The 12,808-nt window shown below is 39.6% G+C and overlaps 1 pseudogene; it reads right to left on the bottom strand.

The window, feature by feature from the left end:
* Positions 1-2,817: 2,817 nt before the first annotated feature.
* The window catches only part of LOC116410513, a 66,831-nt pseudogene continuing 56,840 nt past the window's right edge, over positions 2,818-12,808 (bottom strand).

Raw genomic sequence — 12,808 nt, 5'->3', positions numbered from 1 at the left:
CAATAGGGCTGTTCTGCCCCCAATAAGGGGTAATTATATCTTAGTTGGGATCAAGTACAAGGTACTGTTTTATTATTACAGAGAAAAGGGAATCATTTAACCATTAAATAAACCCAATAGGGCTGTTCTGCCCCAATAAGGGGTAATTATATCTTAGTTGGGATCAAGTACAAGGTACTGTTTTATTATTACAGAGAAAAGGGAATCATTTAACCATTAAATAAACCCAATAGGGCTGTTCTGCCCCAATAAGGGGTAATTATATCTTAGTTGGGATCAAGTACAAGGTACTGTTTTATTATTACAGAGAAAAGGGAATCATTTAACCATTAAATAAACCCAATAGGGCTGTTCTGCCCCCAATAAGGGGTAATTATATCTTAGTTGGGATCAAGTACAGGTACTGTTTTATTATTACAGAGAAAAAGGAAATCATTTTTAAAAATTAGAATTATTTGCTTATAATGGAGTCTATGGGAGAGGGCCTTTCAGTAATTTGGAACTTTCTGGATAACTTTCTTGATATTATGCTACCCACCTTTATCACAAAACTTGAACCTAAGTTCTTTTGGGTACATATAACGTATATTGCCCCCTCAGGTAAGTGACAGCAGCAAAGAGTATGTGCAGGGAATCAGCAGAAAAGAAGATGAGGGGCTACTGGGGCATCTTTGGGGGCACAGATCTTCCCTGCTAAAGGGCTGTGGGTGCCTTGGGCTGGTACAGAAGCACAAAACATAATGTAGAGCATTTTACCCGACTTCTTTAAGCTTTAGTTCCTGATTTATATGTTCCATGGGGATCTTGTAATGTGGGACTGAATGAGAGAGAGTAATTTAATGGCTTTGGAGAGGAGCCCAGTGTTGGCTGAAACCTCACAACATCACAAAGAGAATGTTACATGGCATGTTTTATATCTGTGTATTTATAGAGTCAGAAGAGAACACAACAGAAAAAAAACCCTGCATTACCCACAATGAAACACTTTAGCACTTTTGTAGACCCAATACTTCAAATAAGGCATTATTTGCTTTCCTCAGAGCAGATAACATCAGCTTGTTATTTAAGGCTGTCTAATCATATACTTTGTGGATCAACAAACCTGATAATATTTACGTAATTTTTCACAAGATTTCCAGCCTGGAAGGGATGATAACCTTGTGTTAAGCAGAAATACATTGCATCTATTCTGGGCTGCATGAGTGGAAGTAACAGGCTTCAATGAAGCTTCTGTTGGAAATCTTACACCGTTTTTAAGTGTAATTGGTTTAGATACTGGAGCAGTTTCTGTTTTTAACAAAGTTCTGGATATTTCTAGATGATTTGTGAAGCTCCAATACTTTTCGGGCACCAAAGTGGTTAACTAAGGGTACCTTGGATGGTGGGGAGGTGCTGAGAGCTGAGAGAACCCTGGGAGCTGCTACGTGGGGGTACTGGATTGGTTGTAGATTCTATGGGAGGGATGGTATATAAAGAGGAGCACCTTACCCTCCTTTTCTTTCACCATCACAGGCACTGGGAGCGCTGTGTGGGCACCTGGCACCGTGTCTGGCACCCCAACTGGTGACCAATCATCCCACCCACCCCATTTTCTTTTTGTGTTTCTTGTTGGATGGCACAATGTACAGTATATTGTTTCATGCACAATGGTAAAATTAATCTTGTGTTTATTATACTATTTTGTTATTGATGCTCTCCACACAACCTCCTTCTCTCCTCCTCACTCATCACGTCTTCTCACTTTTCGCACCCAGGACTTCTCACGCGCTGCACCCATCCTCTGGAACGCCCTTCCCCATCCCATTAGGCACTCCCAGACTCTCCAAGCCTTTAAACGGTCTCTTAAAACTCACCTTTTCATTCAAGCCTATAACCTAAACCCCCCAAACATTCAATAACCACTGGTTTTCACCTCTCACTCCGCATTTACTGTCACTTTACACACCTACATGACCCAACACCATGCTAGTTACCCTGACCTTATGTCTCAGCCCTTTTAGAATGTAAGCTTTTGCAAGCAGGGCCCTCCCCCTAGTGTCTCCGATCCTCATCCAATGTAACTGCAAAACATTTTTGTGAATTGTTCATATGTACATGTTAACTGTTCTGTCTTTTGTACCCCTCTATTCTGTGAAGCGCTGCGTAAATTGATAAATAAAGCTGTGGCCGACCTCCACCCACGAATGGGATAAATTCGGATTGGATACGAAAATTTCTGAAGATCGCAAATATCGCAAAAATGCTTCAGAAAAAATCGTATTAGTCGCGATAATATCGTTTTGGCGATATGAAAGTCAAGAAATTTTCGTACCGAACAATTGTAAACAACAGCGGGAAAACCTTTCCATTTTTTTCGCGCAAGCGTACGAAATGTTGCGCGGGCGTCGGGGAAAATTCGCAAGAGACGAAAAATTCAGCGAAAATACGCTCCGAGCGTTCGTGTCTGCCCCTATGTGTTTTTATTTAATCTATTTAGTCTGTTATGATGGTTATGGCACTTATACACGCGACTACCTCCCCACAGTCCTTGACTTGCGCAGAAGCCTCTTAACATGAATTCTATTAAAGTTTCTTTGTAAAGTAGAAATACTTGCCTATAGTGATTACTAGCTTGCTCCTATGCTCTGCTTTCAGCCTGTTGGCTTCATAACACCAAAGGGTTTGGTATAAAATAACCTCCTCCAGGGCACCACCATCACCCATCTAGGGGGGGCACTGCCCATTTGCTGCACTTTCTGACACTAAAAAAGTTGATGTTGATGTTAATAACAGTACTGTTGACTCCTGAATATACCTATGGGGAGCATTCTGCAAGTGTCAGGAGCACTCCACTTTGAATCCAAGATGGTGGTGCCCATGGTTGCATGTCCAGTTGATGCATTTTGTAACATCGTCCCAGTTCAGCGTGAAAATCTACAACAAAAAGATGCCAAAACCTATGTTCAAAGCCTAAATATAGATCTTTGAAGTTCCTGGGTGCGCCTGAATTGCTGTTTGGATCTTCAGGTTTTCTGAGTTTCCTGCCTTGTTCCTGACTATGTTGATTGATGCCTGCCTTGACCTTTTGCCTGAATACGACTTTGAGCTTTTCTTAACCCCTTGGATACTGCTCATTGGACTTTATGGACTCAGCTTCCTCCTTGGTCCTGACAGCAAGGTTCTCACCTGGCTTCAACAAAGTGTCAGTAAAACATGAAAATTCCCTATAAGTGTTTACACATAAGGAGTCGTTTACCAGGTTTAAAAATTCCATCAGGCGCATTGATGCTGTCTTTGTCCCAACGACTTGTATCCCGTCAACGTGACTCAATATCGCCCGCCTCAAGGTAAGCATATCTGTGTATGGCCCCCCCTTATTTTTGTTTTGCAGAACCAATGCCATCAAAGCTCCGCTGAGCACAGTAGAACCACTAGCAGCTCTTTGTTTAGACGACAGATAAAAGATGTGGGAAAACACTTGAGTTGATAGCAAACACATGGCAATAGCAACCAGGGATCCCACTTCAAAGAAAATATTTGTACTGTACAGAATGGAAATGGCAGGTACGTCACTCTCATACAAATGACTTTGTGCCTGATATGTGTCAGCTACAGTACAGCAGAGCTCGGATCAACCTGAAATATTCATTCTGTATTTACCAAGAGATTTTAGAAAGTTACATTAAAGGATACATACACATTTAATTCATTTTCTTCCTGCACTAGTTTTAAGGAAAACTATACCCCCAGAATAAATACTTAACCAACAGATAGTTTATATTATGTTACGTGACCTATTAAAGAATCTCCCCAAACTGGAATATATATATCAGTAAATATTGCTCTTTTACTTCCTTTCCCTTGAGCCGCCATTTAGTGATGGGCTGTGTGCTCCCTCAGAGATCACCTGACAGGAAATAATGCAGCTCTGACTGTAACAGGAAGTAGTGTGGGAGCAAAAGGCAGAACTCTGCCCATTAATTGGCTGATGGGGCCCAGCATGTATGTGTGCCTTGGCTTGTTTGTGTGCACTGTGAATCCTATGATCCCAGGGGGCGGCCTTTAATTCTTAAAATGGCAATTTTCTATTTAGTATTACCCAATAGCACATACTAGTAATAAAAGTATATTTATATTAAAATGATTTATTTATGAAGCAGGGTTTTACATATGAGCTTGTTTATGTGATAAATATTTATGGAGACCTACATTGTTTGGGGTAAAGTTTTCTTTTAAGAAGAGGTCCGATGCCTTTTTTAGCAAGTTAGTAAGTGCAAAATTACCAAAATGAACCTTAGGTACGAAGTTGATTCAGGGACTGATCTCCATATTGGAGTCAGACAGGGAGGAATTTTTCCACTTTTAAGGAACGTTAGAGAGGTTTCAGATGGGATTTGTTTTACCTTCCTCAGGATAACTAAAAGTTTGGCAGGTTTCTATTGGACAAAAGGTTGAATTCCACGCCCTACAATCCACACTCTGTTTGTCCCTTAAATTAACTGCTCTGCTGTGTGATAATTTCCTTATATGCTTACACTGTAATCTCTATGGGACAGGGACCTCCTTCCTCTTGGAGCACTCACCCAGCACCTGATCTGGAAACTGGCACTTATACTGTAATGTCACCCACTGTGACCTACAGCACTTACATTTGCCCATTTGTGTCTGTTAGTTACCCCTCCCATATAGATTGTAAGCTCTACGGGGCAGGGACCTCCTTCATCTTGTTTTTCTAACTCTTATTGCAACTGCACCTTGTATTTATTTGTATTTATTGTTGTACTTTGTATTTATCCCTTATCTTTAACCCCCTGTTTGTATTAATATATTCTACTGTACAGCGCTGCGTACATAAGTAGCACTTTATAAATAAAGATATACAATATATACATTGTCTCTTTAAGTCTTAGGACCTCAACTTAGATGTACCTATATTCTGTAATTATTTTAAATGGTATTTTTGTGTTGACCCATTTTACATTCTTAAAACAGTACCTTGTATTTGATCCCAACTAAGATATAAAAGATATAATAAATAATAATAAGATATATAAATAAATATAATAAGATATAATTAATCCTTATTGGAGGCAAAACGATCCTATTGAGTTAATTTCACGGTTAAATAATTTTCTAGTAAACTTAGGATGTGGAGATCCATACTACGAAAAGACCCCTTATCCAGAAACCTCCAGGTCCCAAGCATTCTGGATAACAGGTCCCAAACCTGTAATATATAGTGATGAGCGAATCTGTCCCGTTTCGCTTCACCGAAATATTCGCGAACCTTTCAAAATTCGCGAAACGCCGAAAATGTTGCACATAAAAAAAATTGTCGCTCGCGGCTATTATTTCGTCACGCGGCTGTTATTTCGTCGCCCGTGGCTATTGTTTCGTCGCACGGTTATTATTTCGTCGCCCGCGGCTATTATTTCGTCGCGCGGCTGTTATTTCGTCGCCCGTGGCTATTGTTTCGTCGCACGGTTATTATTTCGTCGCTCGCGGCTATTATTTCGTCGCACAGCTATTATTTCGTCGCCCGCTTCTATTATTTTGTGGCACGGCTATTATTTCGCCGCCCACGGCTATTGTTTCGTTGCACGGCTATTATTTCGTCGCCCGCAGCTATTATTTCGTCACACGGCTATTATTTCCTCGCCCACGGCTATTATTTCGTCGCCCGCGGCTATTGTTTCGTCGCACGGCTATTATTTCGTCGCCTGCGACAATTTTTGGACGCACGCCGAATTTTTCCACGCCAAATTTTTTCATCCGTTTCGCGAAACAATCCGCCAATGGCGAAACACGGAAATTCGCCGCAAATCCATGCCTGGCGAAACATTTCGCCCATCACTAGTAATATCCATATAAACATACATGCATATGCTTTCAAACTCAAATAAAACTCCAATAAAATATTAGTCTGGTATCTTAGTCAACAGAGAGATGCTGTTTTATAGTGTTAGTCAGAAGCAGCAGTGCAGGGAATAAAAAGGCCAAAATGCTGCATTTAACACTTATACACTCTAAAACCATTGAAAAGGTGTAATAAATACTGGAATGCTGCTTGAATGATATTTACTTTCATTATGCAAGAAGAAAAAAAATGATGGGAATTTGCACTTAGCAGAAAAAATCCATCGACATGTTGCTCACGAGCCGCTGGTTGGGGATCACTGCTGTAAGCTAATGGTTATAAATGTAAAATGGGTTATACCCATTGGAATAATTACCCTTAGAATAATTACCATTTCCCATGGAAATGGTAATTACCTGCTGCATAATAAAGAGCGAATCTGTAGCAAAATAGTGAAAAATCCATTAAGTCAATGAGTGTTTTTTCGCAGTGACATTTTTTTTCCATGCCGCATACATTGGAGTCTATGGGGGAATTTTGCGACTATTTTTTAAAAATGTTCATAGGTGGCAACATGTGGAATTTCTCTGAAGATCCATACCTGGCGACAAAAATTCACTCATCACTACTGTTGCGTGCGGTTTGCTTTGCCTTTCATTGCCACTGATCACAGCCAGCCCATGAGGATATCCAGCACTTTTACCGACAATATTCAGTAGTTTCACAAAATGCCACAATTACCGTAAACTTAGAATGCCGGTCAACCTCTCGCACTTTCAAGCAAGCGCCAATTCCTATGCACTTTAGCTGCGTTCAGTCCCACCTCTCAAATCGCCACAGTGTTACCATCATTATTAGTAATGAGCACATTTTTTTGACAGGCGTGGATTTGCTGTGAAGTTGTGCGATTCAGCATTGACAAACCTTTTGTGTGAAACTGCCCAAAAAATTTGCCTCAACAAAAATTTTTCTAGTCAATATAAGTTGCAGTTGCTTAAAAAAAACCACATGCATCCAAAAAGTTGTGTGGGGGCCACATTTCGCAATTTTTTTACAATTTCCAAAGCATAATGGGACAGATTCCCTCATCACTAATCGCAAAACTGAAAAAAAAAAAAATTGCGAAGCAGTGGAAAATTCCCAAAATGCCGGTACCGTGCAACTTTTTTGTCGTGTGCGACTATTTTGTTGATGCGACTGTGCCTTTTTTAATGTGACCACGCCCTTTTTTAATGTGACCGTGCCCTTTTTTGCATGACCCTACTCTCTTTTGGAGTGGTCACGTCTTATTTTGTAGTGACCACGCCTTTTTTGACGGGGAAAAATTTGCGAAACTTTTGCAAAACAATTCACCAATGTCAAAATGCAGGATTTCAATGTGGATCTATGCCTGGCGAAAAAAATTCACTCATGACTAGTTATTTATAAACACATCAATAATAGTAATATTAGTCATATAAATGATGAAGACTCTGCAGTTGCGCCGACTGATTAAGCGTATCACATGGATCGGCAATGTAATTTGGGGAACTTTTTGTGGAAAGGTGAATAACATGCAACTCATCCAATCCTTTTCCATTTGAGAATATTCATGAGAAACAAGAGCCGCTGATTACAAGTCTTTTCTGGGTGTCTGTGTGTTCCAAGGGAAACTTGTCTGAAAACTCCACTTATTCAAAACAATAGAAAAATAAATCTCACAACAGATAATTACGGCAAATCAATGTCATTTAGATTATGTTCTGAAATAATCAGAGAAATAGGGAGGAACTTCTATATTACTACAAACGTTACATTCAGCTGCACATAGAGGTTTAGTCATTCCTTGCCTGGCAGAGTTTACAGTTTATAACATTGGTTTGAAGACTTTTTGGGGAGTGATGAGCGAATTTTTTCGCCAGGCATGGATTTGCAGTGAATTTTCGCATTTTGCCATTGTCGAATTGTTTTGCGAAACTTCCGTTAAAATTCAGAGCTGGAAAAATTTGTCACGCTTTAAAAAAGAAATTGTCACGCATCAAATTGTACGCAGGCACGTCAAAATTGTGCATGGTCACGTCACATCCGGCATGGTTGTTTCAAAATTGGGCGCGGTCGCGACAAAAAAGCCGCGGGCGAAAAAAGATCCCGTGGCAAATGCGTTTCTCAAATTTTTCGACGTTTGCGAATTTTCTTGCCATTTGGTGAATTTTATGGCGAAGCTAAAAGGGACAGATTCGCTCATCACTATTTTTGAGACTTGCTGACCCAGTATATTGCCTTTATTGATTCATAACAGGGGAAAAAGATATAAGAAAACATTGTTGTGACAGTGATTTGTAACTCATAGGACTGGGAATATCCAATGCAACAATATACATTCCCCCAGGTACCCCATAACTGGGAACTGTCAGGGTAAGCTCAGGCATGCACTTCTTTGTAGGCTTTTGGCAGGGGTGTTTCTGGGCCCCTGGCCATAGCCATAGTTCCAAGAATAGTTAGTACAGAAAATATATATTTGCCCCAAATGTCACCCTAGTGATGAGCTAATTTGTTGTTAAAGGAACAGTAACACCAAAAAATGAAAGCTTTCAAGTAATAAAAATATAATGCACTGTTGCCCTGCACTGGTAAAACTGGTGTGTTTTGCTACAGTAACACTACTATAATTTATATAATAAGCTGCTGTGTAGCCGCGGGGGCAGCCATTCAAGCTGGAAAAAAGGAGAAAAGGCACAGGTTACATAGCAGATAACAGATAAGCTCTGTGGAATACAATAGTGTTTTATCTGTTATCTGCTATGTGCCTGTGCCTTTTCTCCTTTGAATGGCTGCCTCCATGGCTACATAGCAGCTTATTTATATAAATTATAGTAGACTTTCTGAAGTAAACACACAACTTTTACCAGTGCAGGGCTGCAGCACATTATATTTTAGTTTTTATACACTTTCATTTTTTGGTGTTACTGTTCCTTTAAACTTTACAAAACACATTAAAGTCAATCTGCATTTTTTCCACAACTACTCTTTTTTATGGCTACATTATTTCTGGCAACTTTTTGCTGTGGTTTTGTCAATATATGTCCTCTGATTGCAAAATTTCACTCCAAATCCATACATGCGAAACATCACTACCTAACATACTTTCAAGCTGTGCTTCCAGGAGAGCAAATAACCAGTCTCCTTATTTCTTTCCCTAGCTGGCCTTTGGACTGAGCCCCATTGTCACTGTTCCAAGCACCCCCAGAGGGGCCAGACCCACAGTTCACAGTTTAGGAACCATTGCCCTATGGGTCAGCATGTATACTTTGATGTTCTCTTTCTTTTGTCTTTTCACAATTTGTGACTATATGTACAGGTATGGGACCCGTTATCCAGAATGCTCAGAACCTGGGGTTTTCCGGATCTCCTACCTAAAGTCTGCTAAAAACATTTTTTAAACAGTAATTAAACCAAATAGGATTGTTTTACCTCCAATAAGGATTAACTATATCTTAGTTGGGATTAAGAGAAGGTACTGTTTTATTATTACAAAGAAAAATGGATATATATATATATATATATATATATATATATATATATATATACTGTATATATATATATATATATATGGCCATGAAACTCTTCAGTACATTATTCACTATGTATAGTTTTTATACGTTAGCTGTGAAATAATAATTTGTAAAAAGCATTAAACTTATTAAAATGAAGCTTAATAAAATGACAATAGTGACAGCACAGTTGCCGAACAGAATCCAACAATAGCTACAAGCTTGTTTAATGTAATTAAGGGTTACTGACAAATTATTTTGGACAATAAGATCTCATTTATCTGAGCAGATGAGATGATTAAAAAGATCAAAATTTCACATACGCAAATGAAAGGGAAAAAAAAAAATAAACAATTGTTTCTATGCACAAATTTAGCTAATTATGGCTAATGACCCAGATGAGGAATGGTAATGAGCTCTATGAATCGCAGAGAACACTGAAAGGATATAATTCCTATAACACAATTCCTATAATGAAAGTCACTGTAATTTTGCTGTTCACTATATAACAATTCCACATCTGACCTCAGAGGAACGACACGAGGTAAATACAAATTATAGTTGAATATAGATCATTACATCATAGGATTTCTTGGCTCTGTGCAACATAATATTTTATGGGTTTGTCTAAAGAAATCAACTTTTGCTTGTGGCTGTAATATGCACCCAGCCCGACCACTATATCATAAACACTCATTTATAGAAATGGGGTGAAACATGATAAACATGGGACAGGAACCCAAAGAAAATGTTAGAGAAGCTCTGCCTGCTCTGTTTCACCTACACAATTAGAGTTCATCATTAGTGATGAGCGAATCTGTCCAGTTTCGCTTTGGTGAAAAATTCACAAAAACAATGAAAATGTTGCATGTAAAAAAAAAAAATCACACACGTGACTTTTTTTACGCATCATTTTTTTTGTAGGCGACAAATTTTTTATATGGAGGCGACACTTTTTGATGCAGGTGCCATTTTTTGACCTGCGCCAAATTTTTCCGCTGCAAATTTTGTCACCCATTTCAAAAAACAACCCACCAATGGGGAGACGCAGAAATTCACTGCGAATCCATGCCTGCCGAATTATTTCGCCCATCACTATTCATCATAGATGAGATTAGAAAGAAAAGGTACAGGCCCATCAATTTTTAGCGAACTCATAAATAGTGATGAGCAAATTTTTTCGCCCGGCATGGATTCACAGTGAATTTCCACATTTCACCATTGGCGAATTGTTTTGCAAAACTTCCACAAAAATTTGGCGCACAAAAATAGTGGCAAATTGGTACAAGTTCTCTCTTTTACCACCACACTTACCACACCTGACTCACCTACTACCTCTAATTGGTGGACCACTGGGGGAATTGGCAGACATGATAGCCTAAAAGAAACAGAAAATAAGAGAGGAGTAGAAAAAATACTTTTCACCCCAAAGGTAGCGAAGTAAGAAAAAATGAACACTTACAGGCAGGGAAGTGAATCACAAGCAGTCAGCAGCAAGGCAGGAGCCAGCAGGACGCCAAACCAGCGTGTAAACGCGGAAGAAATAGACTTGCATAATGACGTCACATGCAGGCGCACGTCTGCACGAAGAAGCGCGCGAAGATGCGCGACTCGCGCGAAAACTAATACTGCCACATCCCCAAGGTATTTGTTTTAAAAACATCACCAGCCCTGGCCACCTAACAGGTCTCCCAACTGTCCACAGCCTACAGGCAGGGTTAAGAAGGGACTTCGGAGCAGAGAGAGAGAACTGGCTCCGGAAGGGTGTATGGACTGACACCCAGGTGAGTCAAAAAGAAAGTGCCATAAAAACACCTGCACTACCAACCAGGACAGGAAAAAAGGTAGCAAGCGGGGGTGGAGGGAGAGCTTATATGCATTTTTAATTGGGAAGGTGGAGGTGGTGGGGCCTGTCCTATCAACAGGAGGGACGGGGATAACCTATGGTATATGCTGTTTCAAGGAGTCCAGGAAAGGCTGCGGTCACCTAAAAAAGGCGAGATAACGTCAAATTTGGGCGCAGTTGCATAACAAAAGTGCGGGTGACTAAAAAATAGATGCGGACGACAACAAAAATTGTGCAACAAATGTGTTTCGTGAATTTTTCTCTGTTTATGGCGACGCGAAACGGGACAGTTTCGCTTATCACTAGTCCAAATGGCTAAAAGTCTGAATCCGACAATTGCCAGCTAAAACTTGGCAAGATCATGTACAAGTCAATGGCAGATGTCCCTTCCCTTTTCCGAAAGATCTTTCTTTTGCCTCTAGAAGTTTCAGATTTCTGATGCTGGTTTTAAAAAATTAAGTTTTTGGGGCGACACTGACTTTTTCAGTTCAGATTTTTTAGTAAATGTGGACATTGGGGGAAAGGAGTTTAGTTGAATTTTCAAAAATAAAAATATGGTAAATGTTAGAGTTTTAGTAAAACTTCCCCTCAATGTTCGCAACAGGTTATGGCAAAAATGTTAGAAAATGTACATAATAGTCTTTAAGAAGGTTTCTGTGTTATTATAAAGACTAATCTGGGGCCTCCGCAATCTAAATCTCTTATAAAAATTTAAATTACTAAGAATTTTGCCAGAAGTTGGAATCACGTTCGCTGTTCTGTGGGATAAATGCAAAAGTGAGAATAATGAAATTCGACATAAGAGATTAGTGTAAAAGCCAGTTCCGCACCACTCACAGGGAAGCAGCCAATGAAATGAAAGAGCTTAATAATGGGAGGCTCACTCTTCTGCCAGTGCTAGAGAAAGATATCATTCCAGTTGTTAAACATGAATTGATCCCTCAGCTTAGAATAAATCCCGCATCTGAAAAGACAGAGTGAATGACTTTTCTAAGTATAAAAAGCTGAATAAAACATTTCATGATGAGTCAATGATGAGTCAATATAAAGGAGACTGAAAGCTTTGGGAATAAAGGAATATAAATGTAACAGGAGTCAAGCTTCGGAAATAAACCAAGAATTATACCGGGATCCTGGAAATGTCTATGTGGCGCCGGCTGAGTTGAAAGTCCCAGCAAACCAGCAGTCAACATTCAAGGAGCAGGAATTTTCGATATCAAAGCTGCACGCTTGGGTCCCTTCACGTTCAACAACTTTTACTGAAACCTTACCAGCTTTCTATGAGACTGACGTATGGAACTGATACTAGGATAAGGTGAGGCTACAGACAAGCAGATATTACAGAAAAAAAATGATACAAGGGTACTTCAATAGCAGAGACTAGTGATGAGCGAATCTGTCCCATTTCGCCATAAATTTCAAAACGACAAAAAAAATCACGAAACAGCAAAAAATCTGCAAAATGTGTTTGCCACGCAACTTTTTTGTCACCCGCGTCTTTTTTTCTCACCCGGATATTTTTTTTTTTTAACCCCGCACTCATTTTTATGCGACTACGCCCTTTTTGCCACAACCGCGCCCAATTTGACCTTACTG

This window comes from Xenopus tropicalis, chromosome 4 (genome assembly GCF_000004195.4).
Source record: "Xenopus tropicalis strain Nigerian chromosome 4, UCB_Xtro_10.0, whole genome shotgun sequence".
In the NCBI taxonomy this organism is placed as follows: domain Eukaryota; kingdom Metazoa; phylum Chordata; class Amphibia; order Anura; family Pipidae; genus Xenopus; species Xenopus tropicalis.
The sequence above is the reverse complement of the archived record's forward strand: the minus strand, read 5'-3'. Positions and strand labels throughout refer to the sequence as shown.